The sequence below is a fragment of the Camelus ferus genome, chromosome 3, assembly GCF_009834535.1.
Source record: "Camelus ferus isolate YT-003-E chromosome 3, BCGSAC_Cfer_1.0, whole genome shotgun sequence".
Lineage (NCBI taxonomy): Eukaryota > Metazoa > Chordata > Mammalia > Artiodactyla > Camelidae > Camelus > Camelus ferus.
Window position 1 is genome coordinate 13,144,726 of NC_045698.1, and position 20,689 is coordinate 13,165,414.

Genomic DNA, 20,689 nt, shown 5'->3' on the forward strand with positions numbered 1-20,689 from the left:
GCTTAAAAAGTGGAGATGAGTCCTGAGAAGAGAAGGTAGCATAAGGTGAAGTGGAGAGTATTTTATTCACTTCGTCCTCGTGATTTTGTAGTGAGTTAGCGAGTAGAACCAAAGAGAAGCCTCGTATGTGACGTTTCAGATACCATGACTGCAATGAAAAAAAAATCATGTCAGTATTGCACAGGGAGAGGGCAGAATGCAGATGCTTCTAAAGAGCACCTAGAAGACATTCTAGCAGTCACAAATAATTAGAAAGTAAAGATTTGGACCTGAGGTCTCTGAAGTCCTCTGGGGGCGGAGGTAGCATTTTGTTATTTTCACCCTTGTGGTGAGATGACGTTAGGAAGTGTTTGCTGCTATTTCCTCAACCTCTGAGAATCTTGAACACTGTTACAATGCAGCTAGAGAACAAAGACATAATATCATTGGATTTTAAGCTTTATAAAGTTTAACCCGTTCATAAAACAGATCCAGAAAGACTATCTGTGAGGCAAAGCCACTCGCCTTCTCTTCTGTGGCGCTCTGGCCCCCTCACCCCTAACACACACACACACGCGCACACACACACAGCGCGCACACACACTCACACACACACGAAGAAGAAATCAAAACAAAACAAAAATCAGGAGACTGAAGGGATAAGTGGCTCTTTGAAGGGGATGTCTGTACTTGGGTTCCCTCCTGGTCTTAACTCTAAAGAATAGGGATACTGGGATCGTGCACAGTTTGGAGATCTGAGATTGTAGGAGGTCTGGGTTCTACTTCCCATCTTGTCCTGGGAGGCAGTTCCCATAGAAAAGTCCTTGTTTACTGTAGTGTGGGAGAGGAGCAGGGCCAGAGGCACCCGGGGGTGCCTGGTGAGAGGGGGTAGCATTTATTAGATCCTTAGATGCATCAATAGAGCGCCTGTAAGCACACACACGCGCAAATGTGACACTGAGAGACCTTGAAGGACTCTTGTCATCTTCCCAGTGGGCATCTGTAGTTCAAAGATAACGGCGCTGGAGATGGAGTGGGTTGGGGTGAGCGCAGAGCCTCTGGGATGCCAGCAGAGAAGTATACACCCACACCCAAGGATCGGTAAGGCTTTGAGCCTGGGAACAGAGAGAGGCAGTACGTTTAGTGACTGAGGCCAGTGTTGGAAGCCAGACCCCTGACGCGGGCTGTAGGATGGTAGGCAGGTAATTTGATCGTTTGTGCCTCAGGTCCCTGAGATATAAAATCTAGGGAGAATTAAATAAACTAATACATAAATAAAGCATGTAGAACAGTTTCTGGTATAGAGAGTAGAGGCTTTAGAAATTATAACTAATGTGAAAAATCAATAAACAGAAACCTCAATTAAATAGAGCTGAGGGACCGGCAGGGGGAGCTCTCACACCCTGAGATGATACCAGAGCCCAACGGGAGGAAGACTTTTCTCGTTCAGAAAGGACTCAGCCAATGAAAAGCCAAGGACTGTCGGTTTACTGTAGTCCCACCAATTTCCTTTTCACCCCTCTAAAAAATGTTCTCCTTCCATTGCCCGGAGGGAAATTACACATGGCTCACCAGGGTTGCAGGCCTTGAATTGCAATTCTTGTCTGATCCCCAATAAATCCATCTTTGCTGGAGAAATACCTGGCAGTCTGTTTGTTTCAGGTCAACACAAATTACTGCCATTTCCCCAACGTGACATGGCCACTTAGGATAGGTGATTATCTTTACTGCTAGAGGGTGTAGCTCACTCCTTAATTTTCTTCTTAATTTTTTCTTTCTTGGATCGCCTGGCCTTTACTAATCGCTTCAAAAATTATGCAAAAATACCTTAACTAACTGAAGGCGTAGTATGGACCTATTTTTATTATATTTTACATGCTTTCTGAGGGAAAATCGAATATATTTGAAGAATAACATTAATGAATATTCCAGTATTCCTAGCTTGAATTTTCAGCAAGGTTAGCAGGAAGTTAACTGCAGGTAGTAAATATACCCATACCTCTTTGGAATCCCAACACTATATCATTTTAAAAATTTTTTCATAATATAACAATCTATTTCTCTAGATGTTAAAATGTGTTGATAAATATACATTAATTAACTTATTGATTCATTTATCTAGCCTTTCCTGCACTCATTCATGCACTTTACAAATTAAAATTATTTAAGGAGGAACATTTTTGTATCCTTGGGGTAAATGGAGACAAGCAAGATTCTTTTAGGACACAGTTAGGATCATTAAATTAAGACATTTCATATATAAATGGGGTAATCGGATACCTCCACATAATTCATACTATTTCAATTGAAAGTTTAAAATATGTTTAAAAATCACAAGATTTTGTTTATTTTTAAAACTAAGTTTTAATAACAAAAAAGCAAATTCAGATAAAACACAGTATACAGCAGTACATCTTGGGAGAACGTTATTTACTCTTTGGCAACTTGGAAGAGATGCTTTGTAATCTTCCCTTTCTTGCTTTCGTACATTGTGTTTTCTTTTTTGATTACAGTGTACACGCAATGATTCCTCATAGCAGTCATCAGTTTTCATATATTGTCATTATCATCACCATCAACATCATCATCATTGTAAACATTTACTTTGCATCCAATTTCTTCCTGAAAGCATACAGGGGTACCAGAGAAGAGAATCCAGGCCAGGAGGAAGAGTAATCTTCACAAATAAATTTGATTCAGAAACCTTGTTGGAAAACTTGCTGATGGGAAAAAAGGGATACATTTAATTTTAATGAATACCTTATATAATGGTAGAATATTCAATCTTCTAAGCAGTGACAAAATTCAAAATTAATACTAAAAGGTGCCAGGAATTTTAAAAGCATGTTCCAATTTCAACAAAGCACATGCAACTGTAGCAGCAGCCCTGAACATTCTACATTCATGTTTTTATGTGAAGATCAATTCTATATTTATCTTCAAACAAGTTTAAAAAGAATTATTCTGTGACATTAAAACTATGATATTACTGATACAAAGTGTCTTTTTAAACATCTGTTCTTTATTGACAAGGACTATAAAAGTATCATCAACAGAATTTTATGGATTCTTACATAATTGCTTCCATAATTTAAAATCATAAATTCATGTTCCAAACTAATATATACCAACAGAATGTTCTAAAATAGCTTCAAATATTTAACACAATGCTAAAGAAAGAAAGAAAAAATCTCTTAAACATTAAATAAATTTTAAAAATCTTTGACAATTTTATTTTCTAGTTAAAAAATATAGATGATTGCCCCAGGGTCATGACATACAATTTTAAGTGATGACTTCCAATGGGTCTATTTTGACTCATGCCAAATGTTATAATAAGTGTCTTCAGCCTTTAATGAGTGCAGTATTTCTCTAAATGAGAGATGTACAGTATAAAGGGCCCTAGGGTTGATCTTTGAAGTCCAAGTCTCATGACCTTGTCATGAGGCTGGCTACGTAGGCTCATGTCACCATGGTTCCCTTGCCAGCTAAACTGAAATATACCCACCTCTTGAGGTTACTTGCTTGATTAAATGACAATATATATTAGGACAATTATTTAATGCCGTATTATTTAGAAGTTTTTATTAATCAATATATTTCGCCAGCATTAAAAATATTTAATATATTTCTACTAGTTATTGACCCATGCCATATATTTATTTGTTATTAATTGATTCATTAAGCTAAGATGCTTTTTTTATAAATAAATTCTAGTTCTTTTAGAATTTTTTCAAATAAATTTTTTTATTTTAATTTCTTTATAGACGTGTTTCAGCTTCTAATGTTCTTCACTTTTTTCTGTCAGAAGTCTTCCAATCTTGCTTGTTCTCATAAATATGACTTCTATGCTTCATTCTTTTCTCCAGCTTTCTTGAGTCTGACCTATATTCATTGCGTATTTTTAGAATCTCTGCCATAAGAAATTCTTTTTTATACTCAAAGCTATGTTCCCTTCAATTAAACTTTTGTAGAGTTGGAGGAGCTTATGAGGAAGGAAAATTGGCAGCATGCTTTGGCAATAATTTATATTTCGTGATGTGTCAGCATAGTCAAGATTCTTACTCAACGAGTTATGCTGTTACATTTAACTGAGAAATACCCAAATCTCATGTTTTAATTTTGTATGGAAACTCAGGAAAATTCATTTTTATTCCCATTTTACAAACAAATAATTTCTCCTTTTATATTTATTGCTCAAGGAAGAACTTGATTGTTCAGCAGATGTCACTAGAAGGCTGTTGTACTATCATTTTATGTTTTTATATCCATACTAGCAAAGTGAAAATACAGGTATTTTCCATTGTTTTAACGTTAGAGATATTTTAATGTCTCAAATTTAATTGAACAAAGAAGAGAAAAATAGATATCCTTTAAGTAAAAAATAATTACTTAAGATAAAAGAACACATACAATTCATACACTTTCATTGTGACATATTTTTAGATGGCATTAAATGTGTAAATGTGTGATTGACAGAATTTAATAAATGGTGAAAAGAAGATTTAATGACTTGTTCTCTGTCATTATCTATGTAAAGGTTTGTTATTAAAGAAAACTCTGTTGACATACTTGTGATTTCTGAGCTCTGTCATGAGAAAGAAGACATGTCTTCCTCTGTTGCAATTTTTGTTTAAGTACAGGAAGTTCATAGAAACAGCAAGTTGACCCTATTGGTCCTTTTTCTTCAGACAATTCTCTTTAGATTTTAATTTTTATGTTGCTAACTCCACTTAAGCATTCCTTTTAAATTTTTTAATCATCACTATCGTAGGTTTCCATAACGCTCTCAGTGAACAAGGTCTTTTGTGTGGTCCCAATCATCTCATTTTTAATAGTAGAAAATGTATGTTCACTTTCTGGAATGTTCCTTACAATGCTCCTTGGGTTGCTCTCCCAGACAAGGTATTCTCAGTTCTTGAGTTCTTTCCTTTATTACCATCTTTAATGTCCTTCTTCTATCTAGCTTCTGAAGTGTGAGTTCAAATTGAAATGACAGATTTTGTCCATTAATAATTATACACAGAACTGGTGTTAGCTGCATGGTAGTTGTCCACTAACCTCATTCCATAGTCCAGGTAATCATCACACTGCTTTAAATGCCATATTAGTTGGGGCAGGCTCACGGTGCTAATGTCTCAGTAGTGCAACACTAGATACATATACTTACAAATTCACTCACACCAAGTCCTGTGCAAATACTCCTTGTCTGGGTTCTCTTCTGGGCAGTTCTGCCCCCGGATTCAAGTCTGCTTTAATCCTGACACAATGCCTCTCAACATCTGGCAATACAAATGATGACTTTCCTCTTCATAATTTATAGACACTTGTGTTATAAAACACATTTTAAAAGCAATAGTCAGCTTTCCTCATGACACATTTAAAAGCATCTATTGTCCAAAAATTGTGTACAAAATGACAGATTTTATACTACCATTTATAAGATTTTAAGATATAAACAATAGCATAATAGCTCAAGAGTGCTAAAAATAAAAAAAAATGAGATTTATCAAAATATAATGTTCTGGGAAATTCAGTGTTAAAATGCATTGCTGTAAATGATTCCTTATCTATTAATATTTTCTATAAAATATATACTGAATTTACAGTGGAATAAATTTCTAGTGGAGTGAGCAGTGGTCTTTGGTTAGAAATGGGGTAATATGGTGTCAGTCATGCAGTCTGTTATGATAATTGTGCTGATTTTGCTGGGGGCACAATTTTGTCAGCAGTTACGTCTTATGTAATACTTTCCTAAGTCACTCAGCTTCCCCTCGATCATACAGGGCCCCACTTTACTCCACGTTACCTGAACTAGAATTTTATATACTTTTGTCTTTTTTATTTGATTATTAATATGTACCAGAATTTGGCTGTAATATTACACTTCATTATAAAGTAGGCTAAATCGCTAACATTTGTCATAAGAGAAACCCAAATATGTGAAATGATGCTTGGTATCATTTAAAATAAATTAATTTGATAGTTACATCAATTGTGTACTTTTGAAATTCAGTGTTATCTTGGTAGAACTAGAAGTGCTGGGAATTTTATGTAACTTCATGAAAATTGTTTTACTTCAGGTATATTTTAAAACAGGCAGTCCTATGCATCTATTTGAAATGAGTTTGATTATATATACATACATATATGAGTGTGCACACCTGTGTGTACATACACACACATATATATATATATTCCAAGATAACAAAGCAACAGAGTCCATTATTATTGTTTTATCTCCCCTGTCTATGTGTTAAAGAAAGTCAGCCTCTTGGGGAACATCATTTAATGCATTTTATGTATCATAAGAGAAATTGGCAAAAAAACTCCTACATTTTCCCCTAGTTCAGAAACACAAAACAATTTATAAACTATTATCTCTACGTAGAGAAATGACATGAAGTGTTTGCTCTGTCTAGCTTTTAGCTGATTTTAGCTTAAGTGTGTATCATATTGCTAATGTTGAACAGAAGACACGTTCTGTAACTGCTCTAACTTGGATAGTCTCCAAAAAAAAGGATACAAATATTTTACAAGATTATTCCAGGATACAGAAGAAGAATGAAAAGGAAAAGGAAAGGCGTGTGATTCTCTATTTTGTGCAAGACTTCTCTGCCCCCAGGAGCCTGTGCTGTCCTGGTCCTGACAATGGAGCTGTGGTCACCAGTGTCCCCTGAGGCCTTGCTGCCATGCAGTTGGTAAGACAGTACTCACCTGCATTGACTCTTCCAGAGAGTACAACCCTCCTTCAGTTCACAGTACAGATTCGTTCTTCTGAAGCAGAGGAAGCCAGAGGGAAGAAAATGAACCCTTTTGACCTCATTCACAAACTCTAAGTATATGTATAAAGAGGACTTTTGGAGGACTATACATTTTAGCATCTATACAGATACAGTTATGGACAAGATAGATAAATATACAGACATATATCTGATGATCAAGGAATTGTTTAAAGATTGATGTGCAACTTTGTACATTTTCATATTCACTTTCTGCAACAACTGATTTGGGCAACATAATTACGCTTGTTTAAGTGATAAGAAGAACAAATATCAGATATCCAGGATTATAGAATTCTTAAGTGGGAGAAACGAGATTCGAACCTAGGTAAGCTACTTCAGTCCCATTCATGTACACCGTATTGTAGTTTCAGGCTCAATGGGCTTCATGGTGCTGCTTTCTAAGCTCTGAACAGATCAGGAAGCCCCAGGGAGGAGCTCTATGCACTTAGGAAAAGTGTTATATTTCTGGAGAGATGCCCATTCATGATGAATCACTTATAGGAGCGTAAAATTGATACTTGATGGTAGCACTAATTTTTATATCTTTTTTTCTCTAAAACAAAACAGAAGACGCATTAAAAGTTATAACACTCCAGTTTCACTTCTGAAATTATTTCTTCCAAAAGTAATATATCTATAAAGTACAAAAATACAGTACTGTTGCCTAGCAAGGGTTGTTTTAGATTCTTGAAGCTAGTAAAAACATTTGACTTTGTACACCTAAATTTCTTTTATATTTGAAATAATCACCTCCAAGATTTGGATTTTAATTTAAAATAAAAGGATTTAACAAATGTAACCAAGGAACTCAACTATTATATTCTTTATTGAATCTATCTGTGTTTTAATATATACATAGGTAAGTATACATTATATTTATTAAATTGAATAAATATACTGTTAGAAATCTTACTCATATTTTAGAGATCAGAATATAAAATCAAACATATAATCAATGATCTTTCATCTTCTGAGACATTTTTAAGAAATCTTACTTTATATATTCTCATGTTTCCAATTGTGTTTTAATAAAGAAAGAATTTACATATTATGTGCATTCTTCAGCAGAAATTAATATATAATAGATTAGTTGTGAACAGTGTCTGTTGGTTTTGACATTCTCAGATCCTTAGCAGAAGCTAGAGGCTCAGGAAAGGAAACTCGTGGTGTTCACATGTCCATATCCTTGACGTTCAAGGGTGTTCATTCACTCTGAACAAGAGGAAAGAAAGAGGAAAGGGTGACTTTATATAGCCTCTTCTTTTTTCTTGTTCTCACAGAGTCTGAGTTCGTCTATCACGTATTTATTCTCTTGTCTGATAAATTGTAGTTGTAGGGAATTTTATCATGTTAGTAGTTTTAAAAGCATATAGGGTCAAGTAATCTGATTTTGGTATATATCTCTAGAAATGCGTTCAAGCTACTACACATGTCAGAAACCCAGAGAGTCATTACAGACTACCGACATATACTATCTTACGAAGCAAAAGAAATTTCTGCAGGAAGGCAGGGACTCAATCAAGAGAGATGCTTCTGCCAACAGAGGCACTTTAGCAAAGTGATTCACTTGTCTCCAGGTGTGTCCAAATGAACTAAAGTCCCATAAAGGAGTGCATCACCCTTTATTTCTGTTTTCAGAGTATTTAAAGACATGAACCACAGAAGTGATATCCTGGCTCTATTACAAATTATTGTAAGACATGTATACTCTTTATATATGAGAACTTACATAATTAATGTCCTCTTCCAAGAAGAGTCTATAAATTTGGTCAATAATGTCTTTTTTAAAAAATTAAATTGTTTATATAGTTTATTTGGACAAAACATGAAAATAATAGCTATGTGTTTGGATGATATAGTTGCATCAGGGATTTCGAGCAGAAAGATTTAGGTTTTACTCAATTAGGTAAATCTTGACTGAGGATTGTGAAATCTGAATAATGATACATGATTCGGTAGCTTCTTAAAGTTATGCTATCTTCACTTATTCATGAAAACCACATGGACTACTTATCAAAATGCAGATTCCTCGCCTCAGAATCAATCCTATTGAATATAATCTCTGTGGATGGAGATTTGAAGTCTGAATTTAAAAGGACATGTCCCATGTAATTCTTATTAACTTTGAAGTTTAGGAACCTCTAGCTCATCCTGTCTATCTAAGAAGGTGACAAGATATGTCATGGGATATTGAGAAACTGTTATATGTCTAAATATATATAGCATATATATGTGATATGTATATGCTATATATGTATATATCACATATATGTGAGCATATATATAAGATGTACGTATATGTAGTTTTTATCAATGGTCATAATACATGTCATTTGAATCTATATATTATAAAAAGTAATCATTTTAGGTCCATATATAACAATCACAGAAATAATTATGCTTACTCTAAAGTTAATTCAAGATAAGGCTAAATTAGAATTCCAGAGACAGTTATTTCAAGTTTGAATAATTTGCAAGATTACCTTAGTATCTATTTCAAGAACTGGTTTAATACTTATGAAATAGATTTTAATAAATATTTGTTGAAAAAATGGATAGAACAGAATTGGACATTATACTTTGCATTTTAACATGCTAAGCTGAAAATATTTCCATGCTGTTTGTACTAAAATTTAATTACAGGTGCTTCATTTTATTTCATTATAAATTTATTTGCTGTTCATTGAACTGTCTGAGTGTCTGTCATTGAGGTTTTCATTAGGAGGACTATTGTTAAACATCTCACACTGAATTAGCATAGCTTGTGAACTGAGTCTGTGATAGAGAATATTGTTTCCTATCTTTACTGAATTTTTGGAATTAAAGGGGTTCTTGTTTAACCTGGAAAGTGTCTCAACTTCCAAATGAAGTATTTCTACATAGACCACTAGGATTTGCCAGAAGGATGAGATATTCATTGTTGCTGGTAAAGTTTTTATGACCAAAGTGATGCTTGTAAACCTCAAAAACGGAATTGTCCACTGACTGTGAATTGGGTTCATGTGCCTGCTAACAGGCGAAAATATAGAAGATGCAATCAGATTTGAAAAGGGTCAGATTGGAAAGGTTATATTTGATTTTTGGCAGCAGAAGCAAATTCTTTGAAGCTTTCCTAAAGGAGTGTGGGCTGCACTTATGAGCAGATTGTTTTATAGACTAGGTTTCTTATCGGTGGTGCAATTTAAATAGAAATGGGCACACTTGTCTGCAGAGTTCCTCTGAAAAAAATTAAATCGGTAACCTGTGGCTCGAGAGCTGACATCAAAAAACAAAGTGCTTAGGAAATTATGTCGTGGTGCTGAGTTCAACAAGAAAAACATATTTTGACTTCCCTCTGTACTTGCATCATTATTTTCAAACTATTTTTCAGACATGGCCATTTATCTACCTGAGCACCAGATTGCTCAAATAATTATAATTCATAATGTGGCCACAGGGTCTTTTAATCTTTTAATTGACTGCTTTAGGAATTGTACATACATCAAAGGGTAATATTACAGGGAATAAAAATGCACCTTAACATAGAGATTGCACTAAAAAGATTGTTTTTTTTCCCCCAGTGCTTTCTCATTCTGACATCTAAAATTGCTTTTCTCAAATCTGTCGACAGGTTCACATACAACATAGTTAAATGAATTTCCCAGCATTTGAGGACACGGTGAAGTTCAGCTTGCAATGAATTATAACTTCAAAGAAAAAAAAGATACAACCAGATTCCCACATTCCACAGTTTTGCTGGGGAATTTTTTTTAAAAATAAAGTCTAATCTCTACAGGTCCCAATTAAAATGGAAATAGAGTAAAAACGATTTCCTCTTTGCTTTTATTCTGTGAACATGTGAAATCGTAAAGGAAATGGAATGTTTAGAGAATTGTTACCCAGGTATAGTGCTTCACACTGCCTTCTTTGGCTTCTAATTTTTTTTTCCCTCCAGGAAAAGCCTTAGGCACAGCCTAATAACCTAGTTGCTTCTGCTTTTCATGACCTTTCTGAGGAGTAAAAAATGCCACTCTTCTACAAATGGGAGTTCTCTAAAAATAGTTAATTCTGAAACTAATCTTGGTGTCTGAATGAATAACTCAATCAGAAGATTTTAAATCTTAACCCATGGGAAACAATGTGCACAGAATTATTGAAAAAAATCTGGATGTCTGATTAAGGTTCAACAACCATAAGGAGATATGGTATGTCGGTCATGCTACATTTTTTCTTTAATTGAAATATAGTCAGTTTACAATGTTGCATCAATTTCTGGTGTACAGCATGTTTCAATCATACATATTCATATATATATTTGTTCTCATATGCTTTTTCATTATAGGTTATTACAGGATGTTGAATATAGTTCCCCATGCTATGCAGAAGAAACTTGTATACCTATTTTATATATAGTAGTTAAAATCTGCGAATCTTGAACTCCCAGTTTATCCCTTCCCATGACCTTTCTCCCCCGGTAACCATAAGTTTATTTTCTGTGTCTGTGAGTCTGTTTCTGTTTTGTAAGTAAGTTCATTTGTGTGTCTTTTTCTTTTTTTTTTAAGATTCCACAGTAAGTGATATCATATGGTATTTTTCCTTCTCTTTTTGGCTTACTTCACTTAGAATGACGATCTCCAAAACAAGACAGAGATAGACTTTTGAACTCTAGGGAGTGGCTAGTTCATTTGCGTTTGGTAGTAATAATTCTTCCATGGCTATAGAAGTTAAATTTCACCAAAATGTCCTTGATCTATTGTCATAATACCACATTCAATAGAAAAATAAGGGGAAAGGTATAGCTTGAGTGGTAGAGCGCATGCTTAGCATACACGAGGTCCTGGGTTCAATGCCCAATACCTCCATCAAAAAACTAACTAAATAAATAAACCTAATTACCTCCCCCTGCAAAAAAAAAAAATAAATAAATAAAAACCCTAATTACCTCCCAACCAATAGAAAAATAGTATCTCCATCTAAATATTCATGTAAGATTTAAGATTATAGATATGAACATACCCTATGTAAATAATTGAAAAAAAATTTATCTTGATGAGGGCAGAATTTTTTTTACAGACTAAAATTCAAGATTTATATGACAGAAACTCACCAAATACACATTCTCATATTTTATAATCTGATAGAGAAGTTGTTGTTGACTGGAAGTTTTGATTTTTAAACTGTAACATATTCTACTTAATTATAATTTTATAAAATTCCACTTTTCTCAAGCCTGTGATCAGTCATATCTATTTGTTTTTATGCCATTATTTTTATTGGAATTTTAAAATTAAAATATCAATAGGAACAACATCAGTATTTTGGTTTTAGGCGGAGGTGAAGAATACAATTTTATTTGTTCTGTCCCCTAGTATCTTGTTACATAAAATTTCAAAAATAATCTATAAGAAAAGATGTTAGATTATAGATATGTATTTTTATACACACACATATGTAAAAGTTCATTTCCAAGTCACTGACTCTCCAGTTCAAAGCATCAGCTTTGAGGTTTATCAAAGGAATGTAGCCTTTGACTTGTCTTTGAAGAAACTGTAGTGAAGCACTTTATAAAAACATTTCATCAGTGTCAACACTGAAGCTTGAAAGGTGAGAAGTTAGAATGGGGAACATTTAGTAGCCTAAGATAAATGATTAACTTATAGTGTTAATACTGACACAGGCTAGCGAGAGAATGTTACCTGTCCTTACTCTGCTGTCTCCTATGATTATCTTAATCTCCATTATTTAATAGCTATGCAATCAAGTGTTTGTTGGATGAATGTTGAATACGACAGATCAGATATTTGTTCATTTACAGGGCACATTACTGGCACGTTTGCCACTAAACTGGATGACATTTTCAGTGTGATGGTAGACAATGTCATTGGTATCATTTTATAGCAAACATTAACAACAATTTTTTTGTTGATTTTAATCAAAGAATAGTTGTAAAAGAATCAGTCCAACAGACGAAATCATTTTTAGAAAACTGAATTTTATATTCTATTATGCCACAGAGAAAAATGTCATGTATTTATTAATTTTTACACCTTAAGGCATCACATCCCAGAAAAGATTCGAGATAAAAGAATCTGAGATTAAGGGTACAGCCTGAATATGTATATTGAAAAATGATACTCATTTAACTACCACTGCACACAGGACCTTGACTATTTCCATTTCCCGAGAAAGTTCCCTCATGAGCCTGTCTAGAGCTCCCTCCAGTCAAGCAAACATTATTTTTATTTTGTTCACAGAGATTAACTGTGTTAGTACTAGGGTCACATCTCATAATTTGCATTTTCCTAATGAAAAATTATGTTAAGCATTTTTATATGCTGATTTCCCACCTGTATATTTTCTTTGTTAAAATGTCTCTGAAGTTCCTTTTCCATTTAATATTTGGGTTATTTGCTTCCTTATTGAATTTTAAGATATCTTTACATATTCTGAATACAACTCCCATGTCAGACATGTAATTTGCACACATTTAGTTCCAGTCTGAGACTTGTCTTTCCATTCTCGTCATAGCATCTTTCACAGAGCAAAAAGTTTACATACAATGAAGTCCAATTTATCTTTTTTTAATGGAGAATGCTTCTAGTGTTGTGTCTATAATCTCATCATGAGACTCAAAATTACACAGATCTTCTCATTTATTTTCTTCTAGAAGTTTTATAGTATTGCATTTTAATTTATTTCTATTATCCATCTGAAGTTAATTTTGTGGAATGTGTGAGCTATGTGTTGGAATTCATTTTTAAAAATATACACTGTCCAATCATTTTGGTACCATTTGTTAAGAAGACTATCCTTTCTCCACTGAATTTCCATCAAATCTTTGTCAAAAATCAGTCGACTGTACTTGTGTCCATCTATTTCTATGTCCCTGTCCCATTTGTCTCCATGTTTTACTGGTATTCTAGATTACTGCAATTTTCTAGTAAGTCTTGAAATCAGGTAATGTGAGCCTTCCATCTTTTTGCTGTTGTGCTGAGTGTTATATACTTCCTTTGACTTTCCATATGGTTTTAAGAATAACTTCATATCTGCAGAAGATTGCTATGAATTTATTGCTTTTGTGTCGAATATATAGACAGATTTTTTTGTTAGCCTGGACAGAAGTTTATCAATATTTAAAAAATATTGAATTTTTAAATCAATGAACTTGAATTATCTCTCCATTTATTGCTGTTTCATTTGTTTTATTTTTCAGGCTTTTGTAATTTTCTGCATACAGGGCATGCTCATATTTTTTAGGCTGATATCTAAGTTTTTTTCTTTTTTGGTGCTATTGTAAATGACATTTTAATGATTTTGAATTTCTTTTATTTATTGCTAGTATGTAGAAAAACAGCTTAATTTTTTACATTGGTTTTTGTAGCTGATCTTACTAAACTTGCATTTTTATTCAAGGAATTTTTTTCCTCTATGAATAATTATGTAATCTGTAAATAAAACCAGTTTTATTGCACCCTTTTTGAATCTTCATGCCTTTTATTTTATTTTTTTTTTTTTTATTTTATTTGCCTTATTATATTAACTAGAACTTTCAGTATTTTGTCAATAGGGATGGGGGAAAGGAAGGTATTTGCCTTGTTTCTTATGCTAGGGGTAAAATATTCAACTTCTTACCATTAAATATAATATAAGGGGTAGGTTTTTCATATATATCCTTTCTTAGGTTAAGGAAGTTACCTTCTAGTTCTAGATTTTTAGTGTTTTATCATGAATGAAAGTTAAATCTTACCAAATGCTTTTCTGAAATCTTGTAATTTTGTCGTTGTGGTAGTTGAGAGCCAGCTGTGTTCCATGGGCGGTAAATACTAAGGTGGCAGGCCTTTAATGTGAGAATGTCTGTTGGTCTCTCCATGGGTTGCTCTGTCATAGGTGTTTGGTGTAGCTGTGGGCTCCAGTGGCACCAGATCTCTGTACTGAACTTGTTTGGTCTCTCCTCTTAGCTGAGGGCCTCCCTTGTTCTTCTCTTTAGCGCTCCCCCCTCCCCCCCCACCGCCTTTCCTGGCCGTGATTCACTGTGGCTATGCAGCCTTATTAGCATGGTCATAGAGCGTGGAGAAGGGAAGGCCTTCTCTAATGTTCTGATTGATACTCAGTTTTTAGAGTGCACAGCGGGCCTGTGTCTTGAGTCGTGAACTTCAGGAGAATTTTGTCCCTCCTCCAGGAGTAGAGCTTTCCCTGTATCACTTAATCCCTTACCCAGCTGCTGCAGGTACATTTCAGTTTCCTTCATCTATGTCCCTGAAGCCTTCTCCTCTGTAATTAAGTTCTTTATTTTCCTTTTAATTGAGACAGGAAGGTTGGGACGGGGCTGGAATGGGGCTGGTGAGGCAGGGTTCTCATGCACCAGCCAGAACGGATCTTCCTATTGGCCTCTGATGATGACCTTCCTGAGGTTAAAATAAATCTTTGTTCCATGAGGAAGAAAGGACTGGGTGAACTTCACAATGGCTACTGCTTCTGTCCCTCTGCTGGAGTCACAGAGATGTAACCTTGAACTTCATAATGAGGATCTGAGAGAGAAACTGGAGTAAAAGCATCTGAGAAAAGAGAACTATGACTGTGGCCCTGGGAGGTTCTTGTTCTCTTGTCAGCCGACACTTGGCCTCCGCAGTTCATAAATATTTCTACTTTAATCTTCCGACTGATTTGGAAGAGCCTGCTGTTTCTGCTCTGGGGAAGTAAATGTTAGGGCCTCTGGTTACTCTGGAAGTAACTTCTCTCCTGATTTCAGGGTGGCAGTTTGCTCTGCAACTTCTGTTCTCTGACGCATGTGAGAAAACCATTGCTTTTCTGTTTATCCAAGTTTTTGTTGTTGTTATTGTTGTAAAAACAGGGATGCTAAATTCTAAGCTCTAAAGGTTGGAGCTGAAACCAGAAATCTTGTATCCATTCTTCTGAGCATTCTCCCGTCCCCTTATCCCCTTCTGTGAACTTCATTTGTTTTTTAAGACAGAGTATTTAAAGCCACTCTGCAAAATATTGACTATGTGTTGTTTACAAATTACATTCTAGATAGCTTATGTCATTAGCAAAATTTTAATTTAACACTGATTTTATTACATATCATGGCATGTGAGTATGATTATCAAATTCTGTACAGCTGGTAAAATTGAAAATAGGAAAGTCAGCCTGTGACACTTTGGGTGCCCATCCTGGGAATATCCGTTCCTTGCTACCATCTGTTGTTGCTTAGAGAACTAAAAATCTCATCATGAATCGTGGTCTTGTCAACCAGCTAAGACTTAATTTTACCTTACCCATCCAAAGACAAAGGTTATGTTATAACTCATAACAAAAACAGTAACAACAGCTGTAATGCAACAAGGTGACACAAATACTTTAGAATTACTATAAGATTTCAAGAGAGAGAGAGAAACCATTATTGTAAATATTGCCAAGAAACCAAAAGAAATTGGTAGGGAGAGAAATATAGGTGGCAAGTTGCCAAAAGCATAAATCCCTAAAAGTAATTATAGACTAGATTTTTATGTAAAATAAAACCATTTCAAGTATTCAAGCTTTAAGATTTATTTTCTCTGCAGGAAATGGCTTTTCATTTGCATTCAATATTGTAAATATCTCAGACTTCATGTACGGATGCATTGCTCCTCGGATGAGGGTTTTTCCGTTTCCCCATTGTCTTTCCGAGGGGGAGAAACACATCCTCCTTGGACAGAAAGCTGTAGTGGCAAAATGTGCCCAATGGGCTGATGACTGTGGTTGAGATGAGCCTCAAAAGCTGGGGAGCTGTGCATATAAAATTTTCACAATTTGAAAACTGGAATTTTTAGCTGGGCTTCCAGTGAATGAATAGCAAGTGAAAACAGGAAGCTGCAAGAAACTCATTTTTTTTTTAAATACCCTTGTGTGAAACATCACATGAGCTTTTAAAATATGTTTTAAACAACCTTGAGAGGAAGTTGCTGTAGGCAACAAAATTTCCAGTCACTACTCTGGGTTTCATACCCTTAATAGTAATGGCTAATGTGTCTTGGGCAACAGAATGATCTAAGGTCTCAGTTACCTGTGATTGAAAAGTTTCCTAGCCATGGGTCTTTCAATGCTAAAAATGGGATAGTCACAAGCAAACTGGGACAACTGGTCACCCTACTTGGCACTTACTGTGTCGTAGGTATTTAACACCTCTCTCCACATTTAGTACTCCCATCAGTCCCTGTACAGCTTCCCTGAGGGCTGTAACCCATGGAGTTTGAATTTAGGGCCTACATTCTTTCTTATGGTGAACATAGCTTTGCAGCTTTGGAGTTTGGGTATGAATAACAAAGGGGAGGGCCATAACGCTCATTTGTGTTAGCTACCAGGACTGTCGCTGTTCTATTTTTCATCCAAACATGAATCAAAGGAAGTAAAATAGGTGATGATGGTGAAATACACTGGGGTGTTAGTCGAGGGGAGCAGCTACTGACATAGATGAACCGGGTTCATCACAAGCATGGTTCTCTGGAAAGCAGCTGTCTGAGGTAGATATTAGTGGGTTCATTCTGGGAACGAACACCAATGGACAGAAAAGCAAAACAACAGGAGAAGGCCCCGGAAGAACTTGGGCTGCCATGCAGTGTGGCCAAACCCCAGCTGATCACAGGCACTGAGAAGCTTAAATGGTCATCAGCAATGGCCTTTGATGGAGGGAGGGTCCAGAAATGAGTCACCTGTGAAATTAGATTGATACCTTGGGACTAATACACACACGACTAGTCAGTCACTAGACACAGATGGAGAGTGAGACAGTTACAAGAGGGGAAGTAAGTCCGGGTTGTCTGCGGAAAGAGCCTCCGAACAGCTGGGGGAGTAAGACCACATTTCTGAAGGGGTCTCTGGGCAACACATCATAGAATCCGCTAGTCGGTGTAAAGGGAACCGAAACTTGCTACGGAGATTAATTTCCCTTAAAACCAGTGAGATTTCAAAGAATATCATTAAGGATGATAGTCTGTAGCATTCTTTTTGCTATTCCCTTTGCTTAGGAAGTTGCATGATTTTTTTCCAAATAAGTTGGTGAATGATGAATTAATTAATGATTTGACTTCACACTTGCCTCTCTAAAGTTCTGATGTATACACAAAAGTAATGTCTTTCACATGGCATGTTCTCAAGCCAGAAGTTCCATTAAAACATGAGTCAATTTGCCACGTGTGCAGAGGCACTGGTCTCATATCACACGCACTGCAGTCACTCTTCCTGGAACACAGGGCTTTGATGCTCCTCAATGATCAAAGTTTTCAGATTCCAAATATCTTCAAAGGAGCTGTCATGACTCTGGCTTTGAGTAGAGTGGTCATCCACATTCAGTCACTCTTTCTTGGTTCTGCTCCTGAATTGCAAGCTTTCAGAGCAGTGGCTCTGTCAATACGGTTAAATGTGAGAGCAATTTCTAACCAAAACACAAAAGAATCACAGTGTATGCTATGGATTTTGGTTACTTGCAACTGTCAGTCTGATTTCATGAAAACAAAGGTTACCAAAGGCAGATAAAACATACGGTACCACTAAGGACTATGGCATGTGATGTCTCTCAACCTGCTTTACTATATATCACTGTTTTGGAATGCATTATTTCATGTTATTTTCTAACAAAAATTTTAAAGTTTTAACCAGTAGTGTCATGTGTAATAAGATAATGTTCTTACAGTACTGAAGAAAAAAAAATACAATGCTTTATGATATAGAACGGTAGAGATACTTGCATACATACAGGTGATGCCATTTGCATATTTTTCACAAAAATTTTTGGCCTTTTAACTGAGCTAATGTATCACAGTACAATTTAGAGTCCATGAACTATTCTTTATTTTTATGACTGTCTCTAAATGAAGGTATAGCCAAGAGCATTTTTTTTCTTTGCTTTTTGTTTTTGGTATGGAGCCATTGAACAATTTCGCCTTTATCAATGTCAATATAATAAGTGTATTATATATACTTATCTTTTATTTTGATTTTTTCTCAATTCTATAAAATAAGTAACTTCCCACTCAACATCTTTTGCTTCCTCTATCTCTTATACATGGATTCTCTGAAAATACAGCTCCCATTTATGTTTTTCTCCTTTAAATATTCAATGTTTAACAAGTGGCAAAATGTGGCTAAATGCTACACATTTATTAATGAAAATACCTACACTAATTTTTTCCTCTTGTCTGGTTTCTTTGTTTCAAGCCAATTTATAAGCATAGATTGAAAAACTCTTTGGCACAGAAATGTAGAAATAAAAGAAACTCTTTAATTGTCACAGAAGTCATAGAATTGAAGTGGTATATGCAGTGGAAGGCATGCTTTGAAAGGACAGTGTCTCAGAGGCACTTAGACAGAATCTAAACTTCTTTGTTACCTGAGCAATTCCATGGTAGAGATCTGAATCAAGCTGGCAAGTTTTCACTCAGTTTTTTTCTTGATTCAAATACTGCACTTTACTGCATGAAATGTGCTGCACTAAAGGTATTTATTTCTCCCTAAAACATTATTTCTGTAGTGCTCTGCTTTCATTCAGCTTTAAGTTGATCTTCTATGATTTTGAAAACTTGATGCTTATTGATAAATTGTGCTTCATTCGTGGCGGATAAGGAGTGAGTACTTACAACGTTCCTTCATTCTACATGAAAGTAAGAACGAGTTTGACATGAAGTGTGAGTTATAACAGTCACACTATATAAATACAGGTGCAGGTACAGATATAGGTAAAAAGATTCTACGTTTGTTTCATCTAGTCAGAATGACAGTAGTAGGGTTTGGCTGGTAAATATTTTCATGTTATTTTCGCATTATTTTAATAGTTCTTGTGCTTTCTTTTCTGTTGTTTTCAGATGGACAGAAAAGCAGCTACGCCTCTATTTAAAAAATACAGGTTATTTTAAGTTCTGATCCTGAACTACTTTCACAAATCAATATATTCTTATATACCTCACCTAAATCCTGCTTAGCGAGAAATCTAAAGTTTATGTTGCTATCAGATTGAAGAATTTTTTTTAATATTTGGTTTGCTGAAGAAGATTTAGGTACTTTTAGTGAAATTTATAGTTTAGTTGTACAAGCATTATTTGAACAAATCACAGCATCTTTATGTTACTTCAAATCTCCATCTTGGCTATACATTGCATTTTCTCTTAAGATCACAAATCATTTTCACACACATTCTTTCACTTGCTGTTGGATTTTCCTAAATTGAATCATTTTATATCATTCTCCCTATGGACATCCATAAAAGCTTTCCCTATGTTTTTGCTTTATTGAATAGAAACAAGCATATCCTTTTTTTCGATATAGAAATTACTATTGAAAAGCCTATTTCTCCATAATAATTATGGAGAAATTCCATATTCACATTCTATTGGTTTTATATTACTCATTATTATAGTATTCACTAAAACCAATTTAATAAAGACTAATTTCTCTCTGATCTTTAAAAATAACACTTAGTGGCAAATTTTGAAATATTTTGTTTTATTGACTACCCATCATCCTAGGACTGATTTTATTTTTCAGAATAAAAATTCAATACTTCATCTTGTTTATAGATTTTCCTTGATAAGACGATTTCCTTTGTAGATTGGCTATTTGAATTTTTTTTAAATGTAACCTCTTGTTTTTTACCTTTTGCTTTTAAAGGAAAAAGTCTGGATATAGTGACTGTTGGAAGTTGATGGGGATGTGAGTTGGGGAGGAGCTGCCAGTAGCCGCTTTTGGGGGACCTAAGCCATTCTAATTGCCTCATGCAGAATCAAGGGCCTTAGTATATTAATCAGATTAGAAACATCTTCCAGCAGGGTTAAAGTTATTACCCTAGATTCTTCCTTTACCCTCTAGGGATCTTTTAGGGGAAAAATAGTTTCATATCAACCACACATAAATTAATATCATGAGACCTCATAATTAAGCACTATTATTTTTAGAGTGACTTCCAGAGCACTGAAGTT